The sequence below is a fragment of the Agelaius tricolor genome, unplaced genomic scaffold, assembly GCF_023055355.1.
Source record: "Agelaius tricolor isolate 1412-34295 unplaced genomic scaffold, bAgeTri1.0.p SCAF_6, whole genome shotgun sequence".
NCBI classification, from domain to species: Eukaryota; Metazoa; Chordata; class Aves; order Passeriformes; family Icteridae; genus Agelaius; species Agelaius tricolor.
In genome coordinates, this window is record NW_027269266.1 from 15,977,565 (window position 1) to 15,990,598 (window position 13,034).

General features: G+C 37.5%; 1 protein-coding gene across 2 annotated transcripts in view; it reads left to right on the top strand.

Annotated features, from left to right (window-relative positions):
* PIP4K2A (phosphatidylinositol-5-phosphate 4-kinase type 2 alpha) overlaps positions 1 to 13,034 on the top strand; it is a 107,820-nt gene that overhangs the window by 42,729 nt on the left and 52,057 nt on the right. The window lies entirely within an intron of this gene.

A 13,034-nucleotide genomic window follows, 5' to 3' on the forward strand; every position in this document is an offset into this window, starting at 1 on the left:
TGGCATGGCATGGCAGTTCTTAGCCAAGAACTGAGGATTATTCTATTTTCTTGACGACTGCTTTGCAATTGTACATTTTCTTGCTGTGAGTAGATGAAATTCTATTTACTTGGGCATTAGAGAAATCTCATCCATTCAGGTTCTAAAAGATAGTATGAGACAAAAAACATGTCAAACAAGGCTCTGCTTAAGTGACTCTGAGACAGCAGACTGTAGTGAATTCTAAAGCAGAAGTTTAAATGAAGCTTAAATTGATAAGCAACTGATTGGTATTGATATGTAACTGATTTTAATTCAGTTTTGTATTTGTATTTAATGAAGTCAGTCCTATCTAAATAGGAAGGTCCACTGAATGCCAGTCTCCTCTGAAGATTCATGACAGTGGACTGGCAGGCAAGAGTTTGTTTTTTAAGAAAGATCCTTTTTTAAATCCCGTTGTCAAGCTCCTCCTGATAAATTGCAAAGCAATGCACTAAACCAGCATTCATTTTCCTAAGTTAAATAAAGCAGCCTTAAATGTCCTGGATGCACAAACTGGAAAATAAGTTAATCAAACCAAGTTTTATACTTGACATCGTAATATTTTTTTAAACAAAGGAAGTATTATCTGAAGACTATAATCAGTTCAACTCACAAGCATGCTTTAAGATTTCAAAACTAGATCTCATCTTCCATAATATTTTTTAATTAGGGGACCAGAAATGGAAAACAAGGGTTTTTTTGAGTCCCAATTGGTTTCTAAACTCTGAGTGACCTGTCTGTTCAACTTTGTTAGCAGAAATGAAGAAAATATTCTGTCTTCACCTGAAAAAAAAGTTTGTTACCCAAAGTTAGTTTTGCATTTCAGCAAACTTGGGGTTTTTTAAGTACTTAAATCTTGGCAGCAAAATCAAATGTCAAAATAGGTTTATGTGCAGGAGGTTAGTTTTGGTTACTGTTATTTTTCATTTTGTCATATGTTGTACAAGGTATTGAAGTTAAAAATTTCATTTAACTTTTAAAGTACATTTTTGGATTAATTTTTCCTCACTTTGTAATAATCACATCTCAGATTGCAAGCAGTGCTCCCAGCTTGAGGGGCTGTAGCTCATAGTCCAAACACTTTAGGGTAAGGAATTGCACAAGGAAACGTTTCTCTGCTGCCTCCGCTTCCCTGCAACCTCGCAGTGAGAAGCTTGACAAGTCATCCAAATGAACAAAAGTCCTTTTTTGGCAGGTTTAGTTTGGGTTCTAGCTCTGGTTTATCACACAGCTGACAACACATCCAGGCATGTCAGAAGGGGAAAAATCTTGGTGAAACAGCAGAAAAAAATGGGTCAGATTTGACATGTTACTTTTGTGGCGATGGTGGCAACACTGACTTGTTTGAAGCATAGGCCTTTGTGTGTTTTTCTGAGAACACCTGTGGCTCACTGAGCCTGTTTTCTTCTCAAAAGCTTTCTTGTAACTAGAGAGAGGTGTTTCTTCTAGATTTCCTGTAAAGTGCCCCAGTATTAACTGCACGTTTTCAGTCAAATTTGTACAAAATCATAAATGTTTCCATAAATAATGGTGGGGCATCAAATACCAGAAATAAAAGCCTGAGCTTACAAGCTTGAAGTAGACACTTTAAATCCATCCTGGGTTTTGTATGTTACCTGATTAAAAGTGACAAGCAGGATCCTTAACTTGGTGCATGTGAACTTCCCTCTGACTCCTTATGGCTTGGAGGGCCAGCACATCCCACCTGACCATGCAGCCCCTTCGCTTTGCTGCTGCTGTGGAAATCAGTGTCTGTGTTGCCATTAGTGCAGGTTACTGTTACTTCTCATTTTAGCATGTATTTTACAAAGTACGGCAGCTTGTGGTCTGAGTCTTCTTGAGAAAAATGGCAGTGGCTCTTACTGTGAGTTTCTCTTTCAAAAAAAAAAATCGAGTATGTTTTTCAGATCTTTATATTTAAATGAAAACTAAGGGCAGTATTTCCTTTTTAACGCTGCTTTTCAGAAAATATTTCTTAGCCTGAAAATGAGTGTGTGTGCTCAGAGGAACGTGGAGGGCAGGAGGGTGCACATTCCAGATCGCCTGTGCTGGTGCAGTGATGCAAAGCAGCTGTGGGTCGAGTTAAGCGGCCTCAGTGCTGTGCAGGCAGCCTGCTCCTGCCTCTGGTCCCAAAAATATTGCTTGGTTTGATACCATGTGGCTTCAGCTCTTCAAAAATGCAATGTTGTGCTCACTGTGGGTGCACTATTCAGAACTCTTCATTTTGCCTTTTTTTGTTTTTTAATTTGCATTGGAGAATTTGCTGTGTTCAGATTAGCATTAATGGTTGAAAATGCATGTTGGCCGCTCAGGGCTTTTTTTATTAAATTATTTGTGTGTGTATATAAAATATGTATGTATGTATATGAAATTCTTGCTTAAGGGATAAATTAAGTCATTAAATGTTTTTAATTTGGATTTTCACATATGGAAATAATCAAAAAGCTAGATTTTCTTTCTCATACTGTTCATTAGCAATACATAACCTGAGTCAAATGCCAGTGATGAGAGAGAGTTTCTGTGGGGTGGTTCTGCTCCGAGTCATGGAAATGTGATTCCTGGGTTCAGGAGAGGAAATGAATGGCAGCTGATCAAATACTGTCACCAACCACCTCATCATGGGAAATGCTTTTTGACTGGATTTGGAGCAGTGCTACCATGGCTAGCATAATAGAAACTGCTGCAGAAAACTTTGTGTCATTACAGTTTGGGTTTTGTCTTTACAGTTGATGTTTTGTTATTGTCGCGCTTACTGAATAACAAAGTTTGGTCATTTCTATTTGATCTCCTTTCAGAGGCACTGTGGCACTGGTACATTTTCAGATTAACATCACTAAAACCACTGGGGTTGCTTTTTATTTATGGGCTATAAAAAGTATAAATAGAAAGTGGATTTATGTCGTCTTTGCCCATTGAATGTGTCCTATTGTCCCCCTAAGCTTATGGAAATCCTCTGATAGCAAAATTCTGGCCTGTAAACAGAGTAAAAAGGTTGCACAATTATATTATGTTGCTTTTAAGAAATTATATTTTATTTCATATCAAGGGATAAAGAAGATGCTTACCTTGAGTCGTATAATTATCTCAACTCACAATTTAGTTGAACTAGGAGAATGACAGGACTTGGGAGACAATGAGCCCCTGGTGGCTCTGCTGCACCCTCCCCTTACACCCCTCTTCTTCTGCAGGGCTGGGAAGGCTTTTTGGGGGTTGGAAATAATGTGCAGTACTTGGCCTTCAGCAAAAATCAACGTTAGAGTTGTTATATCTGGGCAGTTAATATCTCATAAGTAATGATAATAAATTAATGAAATTTTGTATGTGGTATTACTGCCAAAATAAATTTGAGATTCTGTGAGGAAAAAGGATATCCTGAGCAGTAGCAAAACCCAGCTCCTTATAACCATACGTGGATACTGGTCTTTCCCAAACCCTGAAGGAGTGGCACATAAACTCATTGCTTCAGTAGCCAGAAGCTGCAGAGTTTACATCCAAATAAGTGTGTTTTACTGTCTGTGAGAAGGAGAGGTTAATGCATATTTAGAAACTATATACAGGAGAAGTCAGTGACCATGAGGTGGACAGGAAAGTGCTAAAACAACCTTTAAACAATCCCAGATGTCTGTTCTGAGCTTGCTACTCAGCTCGGGCTCTCTTTGGGTTTCCTTGGGACTTTAAGGCCTTTCATGTCTTCTTCCAGATGTCATGGTGTCTTGACCAGCAAGAGCTTCTGCTATTGCTCTGAGAGCATTTTCTTAAATGAAGCCCATACAGTGGCTTCATGCAGCAAAAACTGTCTGGATGGCATCCTGTTATGAAGGAGTGTTTGAGATGGCTTAAAAAATCATCGGCAAGGGTATCAGCAAAAGCCAGATTTAATATTAAGTGACAGCATGACAAAGTTCATTGGCAAGGTTCACTCTACTACTTACAGGACAGAAGGGACAGCAAGGAAAAACAAGCTACAATAAAACCAAACAAATTCCAGACAAAACAGAAATGAACTGTGAACTGTCTAGGGATGTGTGCATTATTGCAGTGAGAGCGAGATAAAAAAGAACATGGCCTAAAACAGCATTTAACAGCACTCAACAGTACTTTACTTTTACCTTAAACCAAATAATGACTTAATCATGACAATTTAACAAAGGAATAACACTTACTAGCATTTAACCTTACTTTACAAGAAGTTATACTTAGCAACTCATCGAAAGATCAACACTTAGCAGTATTTAAGTAAGGTTAAGTCATATGTCACAAGCTTACTTACAGGCCTATCTTGCTTCAATATCCAGGGTACTTAAACATCTAAGAAAGCAGAATTCCTCTCAGATTTGCTGTAGCATATGCACACAGACATAAAGAGTCAGTGCAGGCAAGGCACCTGTGAAAAATTCCTGTTGGAGGGCAGTGAAAGAATCGCTTTGAATGCCCTGGATCTCCTGTTGGGTGAAAGGCTGAGCCTTGAGGAGTGGAGGTGTAAGTCCAGGACTCCTGGTTCAGTGCTCCTCCAAGTCTGGGAAACCATGAGGGTTCTCTGGCTCTGAGAGGCCCCAGTCAGAGGGAGGTCACAGCCCACTGCAGCTCAGAAGAGTTCATTTTGGACTACTGTTCGTAGGGTCGCAAGACAGTGGGCTTCAGTCATAATTTGTTTTCAAAACAAATTCATTTGTTTTGAAACAATTTTTTTTTTTTTTGGTCATAATTTGTTTCAGCTTCATCCTGGCCACAGTTTGGGTCAGCACTTTCTTTGAAAGTGTAAGAACAGGAACGTTATGCCATTCAGGCAAGAAAAATTTTCCAAGGCTGTTCATAAGGGAAATAGGAGCTCGTTAGCCATTCCTGGGAGCAGATAGCCTTTCTGATAAGCTCAAGAGGAGCTGAGCCCAGGTGCTGTTTTCAAGGCTGAGCCCTAATGAGCATTTCTCAGATCACAGTGCAGCCTGAAAAGGGTATGGAGGGGAATGCACCACCTCAAATACTGATAAAACCTGGAAAGCTGATAACCCTCATAGGTGACTACAGACCTGTTAGCCCAGCATCAGGCATTACACTACTTTGAAGTGAAAGACTGTATGGTAAATGCAGGAGAAATACAGTGCCACAACCAACATGCATCAGAGAGGTGAATAGAGGAGCTTCTCTAAACCGAGGAAATGCAATTCTTACCCATTGGAGCTCTAGGATAATATTTTGCACGGTGCTTACATGTAAAGTTATTACTTCTCCTGAAGGATAGGAGATTTAGGTTGAGGCTAAAAAAGGTTCATTTAGCTGCAGGCTAAGACATGCTGGCAGAGCAAGTTCTGTCCCTTGTGCTCTCCAATTATTCTGTTGGTCCATGTTACCGAGAGCAACTGCTGCATCACCTTACAGAGCATGGGAATACGGGTGGTGTGACCTTCGTGTACTTCCAGGGTCACTCTTGGTCCGTTTATTAACTTTGAAAATTAGATTTATATAATGCAAATAGCATTGCTGCTGTTTGCAGAAAATTTGCCTCACAGCTCCAGCCTTCACCTAATACATAGTCAGAAATGGCCAGAAGGAATCATGTTTTAATGTCATCTTTTCACAAGTCAACAGTTTTCTAAATAATAATGTATTTGTGAGGTTGGAATATATGAGAGCACATTAGACCCCCTTCACAACTGGTCTTCTTTAATACTGTTGCTACTACTATTACTAATAATGTGAAATGCATTACCTTCATTATACGAGTGTAAAAATAGGCAAAAAATTGGCTTTTCTGCATTTGTTATAACTTGTGAAAATTAATGAGGCCCATCTGATGACTTAAATTGCTGCTTCATAGCATTTGTTCTGCATACTTTCTAGGTTGTTTTTCTTAGGCAGGATGCTCTTAAAGCCTTTCTCTTTATTAAGCAGCTGTTATAGGCAAAATGGTTCCTTAGGTTTCTCTTCCCATTATACTTTGCCTTTCTGTATCGAAGAGAAGTTTTTCCTATTGATTTTCATTTTTCAGTTACAGCATTCGGTTAGGCTACAGCATCTCCTTTTTTGTTCAACTGCATGCTGGAATTTTATGTTTAATTTCATTACCTCGTTTTTCCTATTCAGAAATATTATACTTTAAAAAAAAATATAATCTTAAAAGCTGCTATGAGATAAGCATTATTTAATAGACTCCTTTATGATTGTTTCCCGGTTGGTTGGCAAGTTTGGTTTTTCTCCAAATCTTAGCAACAGGATTCATGGAATATAATTTTATTTCATTGTGTTCTTCCTTGTTGAATTTTTCTTCTAGAATCCACAATAAATAGATAATTTAGAGACTTGGCAGAACATCTGTCTGCGAGTTGTAATTCTGCTTTGTATATAGAATCGATCCTGTCTTCTTCAAACCTTTCCCTATGTCATAATAAATACCTGGTGCCTCCTATCATCTTCCTCTTTTTAGTCATTCTTTTGTGAAGCTTTTAGGACAAAGCCAAGTGAGCTAAAAGTTTATCTGTTGCCAGATAAGCATTTTGTTTTTTAATTAGAAAAATACAGACCAGATGGCTATCAGACCTTTTGATAAGTGTGTGTATTTTGAATCACTATTCCAAACAATAATTGAGGATGCCCATTGATATGAAAGATTGTCAAAGTACATCAACCTCCCAGCACAAATTTAAGTTTCAGGAGGATGAGTCGATATTTTTGCTCAAAAAATAAAATGTTCTTTTATCAGATTTGTGGGAAGCTAATAGCTTGCAAATTGTTGTCTGAGCTGTGTCCCTTGTCTTGTTGTCTTCTTAACAATTGCATTTGCAAACAAGGATGAGCTCATGTCTAAAGTGTGCCTCACAACTCATCCAAGTACAAAGAGCTTACAGTCCTTTACAATTTTCTTTTGGACTGAGATAGGCCTTTCTTTTTGTGTGCTGTTTGCTACTAGAAGTGTTTAGCTTGTCAAAAATCTCCACTGCTAACAAGTCATATTTCTGTTATTGTATTTCCCAGTTCATTAATGGGCATTAATGTATTTGTACATATTATGGCATTTGACCTAGCTTTTAGGAGAAGGAGGGATTATCACAACAGACATTATATCTGAGCTGCTTAATTTATTTTTGGCCTTTGATTATTTGGCACATTATGAAGTGTCAATTTTTGCACTCATTGAAATGTATAAGGGGATTCATGGGAACTTTAACCAAATCTGTAGAAATGTGACTTAATGCTTGTCTGACAGTGTACAGCAGCTGTTCTGGATATTCTAGATTGTGCAAGTGTCCAAGAGACTTGAAAGACTTAAAAGCTTGCAATCAAAATTGTTGAGAAGGAAATGAAATTTAAGTGCTTTTGTTATAGGTTCTTAAACCCTGTCATTCCAAACTCTCTGATCAGGAGTGATAAACAAGCTATAAAACCCTTTGTCTAGATTTTTGGACCCTCATACTCCAAATTTAAAAGCAAACATGCATGCTTTTTGGAAACCATTTCTTTGCTGTGTTTTAGGACTGTGTTTGGACAATATCCTGTCCAGAGCTTTCTTTGAGTATGTCACAATATCCTGTTTTCCACATGGGTGCATGTACTACAGACCTACCCTGCCCAAACAGATCCTTTTCCTGTGGAAAACAGCAGCCAAGAAGTCTCATGAAAGTATCTGGGGTCTGCTGTGAAATTTTTTCTTTTGGTTTGCTTTTTCTTAATTCAAAGGCAGATCATAAGACTTCACGAAGGTCTTGCTACTCTTTTTGATAAAATGTGATAGCTGTTGTTGAGCTGTTCATTTTTTAGTATTGCTAAATATGATCCATATTTAATACTCTTGCAGAGTCTTTCAGATATTCTGTGGTTTGTACTTCAGGAAAAAGTATATGTTAAGGCAGTTTGGAATACTCTTGGTTCAGTTTGGCCTACTTTTCCAATATTAAATTACTGAATTTTATTGAAAGCCAGAAATCTAATGATAGGCATCACCTGAACTGTAAAAAACACAAAGCTGGTCTGGTAATTACTGGTAGATGTTTTGAGACATGTAAAATTTAGATTCTTTTATGTAGCTGCCTGGCAGCAGGGTGGTTTAAGTTTGTTTGATTTTGTTGGTTTTTTTTACTTTTGTTTTTAGGGTTTTTTTCTGTTCATATACTTTAAATTGCAATGATTCCAAAGACTCAGAAAAAGTTAAATGTGTTACCCTCTGTTTTTCGTAGTCATATAATTGCATTAATTTTGGGACCTAATTCTGAATAGGTAACTGGATATTCCTTTTATAGAAGTCTTCTATGCCCTTTAAAGTCTAATACATTGCAAAATTAAAAAAAAAAAAAAAAAAAAAAAGCCTGGGTAGTTTTTACCTTGCAGGGTAGCAGGGAGAGGTAGGGGAAAGAGATGAATTTTTGTGTGATTGAAATGATGAAAACCTCATTTAAAACATATTAAGGAGTATTTTGCTGAACTGATTTATTTCTCTACAGCAGAACTTAACTTAACCTTTTATTTCTCTTGCAAGAATGGGTTTGAGTGTAATTTAAACTGTCAAATGACATTTATCAAATGATAGTTTTGCCCTGTAACAGGCAAATGTCTTCCACAAAATTGATTAGCTGCTGACCTCATCCACCCTTTTCAGACCCTTCAAGGTAGATTTCAAAGAGTTGTAAAATAATCACTTCACTTTCAGTTTATACTTCAGCACAAGGCGTTTACTGTCCTGGTAGCAATACCACAGTGTGTTCCACATCTGGGAAGGAGAGGATGTAAATGCTCTGCCTGTCACCACTTGGCCTGCTGCTTTAACCTAAACCTTTGCTCCTTACAAAATAGGAGCAGCTTTGGAAAGGGCTTTTTACAGGACAATAGAATGAATAAGTTGAAGCAACTTTCTCTTGTAGGTGCCTGCTCTAGTGAGCAGGGAACTGCTCTGTTTGGTAAGACCTACAGGGTGTTCAGGATCAAGAAGGTGCTGGAAGACCCTAAATGTGGAATTTTATACTCCAAAGAGTTTCCTCTGTTGTGTTCTTGTTCTACAGCCCCATTTTGTAACACCAGTCCACTAGAAGCCCACAGGCTTGCTTTCATAAGCATTAGCCTACCAGTAAATGAGTTAACTGTGCTGTTGAGGAAGTCTGTGGCCTGTTCAAAATGGTGACTTTGTGTCTGAACCAAAAAAATGGTTTGATATTTTTTTTCTCTTCAGATTTCTGTGCAAGTTTCTTTGCCAAAGTAGAAGCTGTGATGCAGAAAGTAAAACCCTGAACATAAAAATCTCAGTTCTGCTGGTGGTGTTAAAAGTTCAGTTCTATTTTTACATCCCAATAATTTCTTTCTTCTGAAGTCTCTATCACTCCCACTTCTTCCAAAATCAGTGTTTAAAAATACACAAATCTGTGAAAAATTAGCTTGGCTTTCTCCGAGAGTAACAAACCAGTTGTAGCTTGTTTGTCTCAACAGATCAGACTGCTGTGAATTAGCTTTCAGTACAGAAGGAGAGCTGGGAGATAAACAGCTGAAAAGAAGTAGCACTTCTACAACTTCTGCCACATCCAGCATCAGGAGCAGCAGGGATTTTCCTGTGTGTGAAACTGCGAAGAGCTGTAACTGCAATTGAGATGTTCTATCAGGCTGTTCGGTGTGAAAGCACCTCATCCCTCCATAGTTTCAGCGAGTCTGGTGGGCTGATATGTTAAAATAAAAGGAAACAGTATATATGCTGTATACTAAAGCTGCAACATTAAATTAAAAAAAAAAACAAACAAACCCATAGAGTATGAAGGCTTTAAATAGGAAGAGAGTTTCAAAAGAAGCCAGGCATCACTAATTAGTCTGAGTGTGATTTGTGGTCTTCTTGGGATTAAATTTTGGACATTGTACATGGCTTTATTGGGGTTTTTTATGGGTTTTTTTTTTTTTTTTAGTTGGTTGGTAGGCCAATTGCTTGATTTGGGTTTTTAAATGAGTAATACCAGCTGTAATGTGTTACACAGGTTTCTTGCTGTAACACTGTAGCAATGGGCATCAGCTTGTTATCTGTTGGAAAACAGGATTGTTGTTCTGACTCTTATAGTTAAACATGCAATATATGCTGTAAATTGCCTTTATTATATGCAGTTTAAATATCTCATTGTCTGCTTCGCATACAAGCAATTTATTGCTGCTTATGTTCTGACAGAATGAAAACTAATGCTTAATTATGCATTGCCCTAGTAATGTGGTGTTTAGGGTGAATGTATCTGAATTAAATAAGGGCTATTAATAATGCCTAACAATTTATGATATAGTCATTGCTTGATTTCAAATCATATAAATTAGAGAAGCTTATTTGAAATGTCACCAATATAAGATGGCTTTGTGGGAACACCTCTCTGTGTGCTAATTTCAAAATCATTACCAGCTGAGTCTTACTATTTATTCAATGTCCAGTAGGCTTTTATTATTCCCTTATTTGCAGTTTAATTACAACCTCTGTTATCCTGACAGTATGAATTCAATGCTAAACCTGCAGGAGCAAAATGAGTTGTAATCACTCGTTTTATTCCTGAAAACTTCTTTTTGCTTTGGCCCTCTCTCACCTCCCATGGCCAAGCCACCACTCTGAGCCACAGTTTTTTGCATGTGTGTTTAAAGGGGCAATGCCAGTCTAAGTCTTTTAACCTTCTTTTGTCCTAAAGCTTGTAAGTTGTCTGGAGATGTTTCCAAGTGTCACATAGCCACCTGTGTTTATACTAATATCACAAAAGATACTGAATGAATTACTTCAATGGAGGCTTCTGGGTCACTTGTTAATATCATGTGTGCATGAGTTAACAAATGTTATTAATACACATGAGGTGTTTATACATAATATACATGGTTACTGTGCAACTAAAATTTTAGTCATTCATATTTAAAGCAATACATTCTCTAAGGCTATTTTATGGGATTTGAATTCCTCAAAGATTGCAAGCATTGTCCCTTTCAAAAAAGACAAACTGCAGCAAAATTTTGCATTGGCAACAATAATTCAAGGCAATTAAAGAATGTAGGTTGCAGGACTAAAAGAATTTTCCTTTTCAATATGATGTACATGCATTTATTATTGAGATGCTGTACATGTGGATTCTCAGAAATAATTGCAGTTAAGTGAATGTTTGATCCCGAACTTCAGTCCTCTGTCCAGTGAGCTCTTTTTGTTTCATTTGTGCTTTGCAATTATCTCTTGTTTACCTCAATTTCTTGGGCAATTGTTTCTTGCTTATGATTTTATTACATTCAAAAGCACTCCTTAGAGGAAAATGAGTATTTCTTATGTAATTATTACAGCTATTGTAACAGTTTCTGTTGTAATTTGGAATACTGAACTTTCATCCTCATGCACACATCTCATTTGCTATTGCTAAGGGAGCTCACTGTATTTAATGGGTAACATGAAGAGATGGACATGATACTTGTCAAAGGTATCACATGCATCTTAACACATTTTCTGTTGTGCTGAACTTTCAAACACAGAAAGAGAAGCAAAATACTCATTTGAGATAAGTTGGAAGACTCAAAATGTTTTCTTTGCATTTCATATTTTGTGTCTTTCAGATGTGACTATTTCTTCACACAGTGATGGCAAAGTAGAGCATTGATCCCTCTGATCTTTCCCTTTTCTTTTAGCTTTTCAAGAGCTGTTTGGGGGGGGTGTTTTGGATATTGTTTCTTCTCCCTCCCCCCCACAATGTGGTTCCAGTTTCCACCAAGATCTAATGACACGGGTGTTCCATTCTCTCTTGTGCACATTTTCCAGTCTGGCCTCATCAAATCCATCCAAAAATGTCCTATTGCAGAGAGAGCCAGACCTTATACTTCAAAAGGTTTAAATTAATTAATGGTCTGTGCTGCTGGGATATGCCATTACTCAGCTGCTGTGCCATACCAAAGGTCACTTCTACTGGGTGTTCATCACCTGCTTTCTTATTTTCCTGCTCTGCTAGAGAGGAATTCCCAAAAATATTAAAGAAATTACTTTTACTTGCCTCAGATTTGGATGAATCTTAAAAAAAAAGGCAACCAACCAAAAACACCAAAAAAAAAAAAAAAGACAAACCAAGACAAAAAGCACCCTGAACAATTCATCCCTCCTGAAAAGAAGAAAACCATCAAACCCTCTGACTGGGGAATGGGGATAGTGTACATTTATATCTTGTAGGGAACTTCTTAGGAGAAGTAGTTTGGAATTTTTTTCTTAAAATCAAAGAATCCTGAAAGTATGCACATACAAAGGCTTTTTCATTCTGCTGTGTAGGTGATGCTTGTAAGGCCTACAGGCACAAGTAAAACTGCGCCATTACATAGCACAAATTTAAATATCCACAGCATGAAAGCTGATCTGTAGATGTATGCAGAGAAACTTCATATCAGCAAATTAAGAAAGCAAGTACACATAAAAATTTGATCAATGCAGTTTTGATAACCTAAAATGCAATTTTGCAAGCAAACTTTGTTGTAGGTAGTTGAGGATTTTTTACAGTATTCAGCAGAAGGTGTTCTTGGGATCATTTTTGTCTGTAATGTATATGCATGTACATTTCTGCTACTCTTCATTCAAGTGTGAAATGCGTTGTGTGATCTGGCAATCTGAAAGAGATGGTAATTCTGTAAAACAAATTCAGAATTTCATACCTCTGTGTAATATATCTATGTGTCCCTAGTTTTATTTGTACAGCAGCTAGACTGGTTCTACAGACTCGTGAGCTGCCTTGTGGCTTCAGGGTGAGATTGATGTACAGCAGTATCAGCTTCAGTAAAGAGCCTGTATGTTGGGTGTAGTGATTTTTCAATCAGCATTTTGTTATTTTATGTTGTATTTAATGAGGTGTCATCATGATTTATTAGGCTTGTACAGCTGTGTTTTCAGAAATTTATTCGAGTTTCTTCTTTCTCTCCCTTTGGACTGGGAAAAGAGCATTCTCCCTACAACACCAAGGAGTGGAGCACTTTGAGCTCATCCCCAATATCTCTCTCTTTCCTTTCTCTGCTCTGCTGAGAGCTGCCATTCTTCTATCAAAAACTTTTCAGGTCTTTCCAAAGAAGCT